Source organism: Glycine max, chromosome 8 (genome assembly GCF_000004515.6).
Source record: "Glycine max cultivar Williams 82 chromosome 8, Glycine_max_v4.0, whole genome shotgun sequence".
Classification (NCBI taxonomy): domain Eukaryota; kingdom Viridiplantae; phylum Streptophyta; class Magnoliopsida; order Fabales; family Fabaceae; genus Glycine; species Glycine max.
In genome coordinates this window covers 26305078-26305764 of record NC_038244.2, presented here as the reverse complement: position 1 = coordinate 26305764, position 687 = coordinate 26305078, and positions in this window count along the sequence as shown.

Sequence of the window (687 nt, the reverse complement as noted above, 5' to 3'; positions counted from 1 at the left end):
ATTCTATCCCTAAAATGAGGTATACACTTTGTATCTATTTTTCAAATGATCAATGTTCAAACCTCTTTTGAGGCACATAATTTCATGCTCTTCAAGCCCTTCTCCCTCCCGTCATCTTCTCCCACCTTCAAGCTCTTATCCATGGCTTCCAATTGTCGCAACCTGCCCTCCGGCGGGGGACACGACCCGAGACCCAATGGTGGCTTTTCCGTTGATGGAAAACGCGCGGAGTCGCCACCAACGTTTATTCGAGGAAAACATCAGAAAGAACAAAATGGAAAGGTCGCGGATCTGCGTATTTTGAAAATGAGGGTTCGGGAGTCATTTACACACGGGGAAGGTATTAGCACCCTACGCACCCGTCACAAGAGACGACAACCTCTAATCAAGTGCGCAAATCATGACCTCAATATTATTTATTTTCCCTTTTTATATTTTTTTTTACCTTTTTTGGCTTTTATGTTTTTTACTTTTTTGGGGTCGACAAGGGTGTTTCCCTTGCTCCTACGTATTACTCAATTGCGATGAGAAGATAAGACCTACGTAGTTCTTTAAGAACTGAATGTTGGTTAAATTGTTTTTTTTATCTTTTTTGAAAGATTGATTTTAATCGAACAAAACTCGTTTAAGGCATTGGACTTTGAAACGATCTCTTGATTTTTTGAAAGGAAAGAATAATTAAGGCAT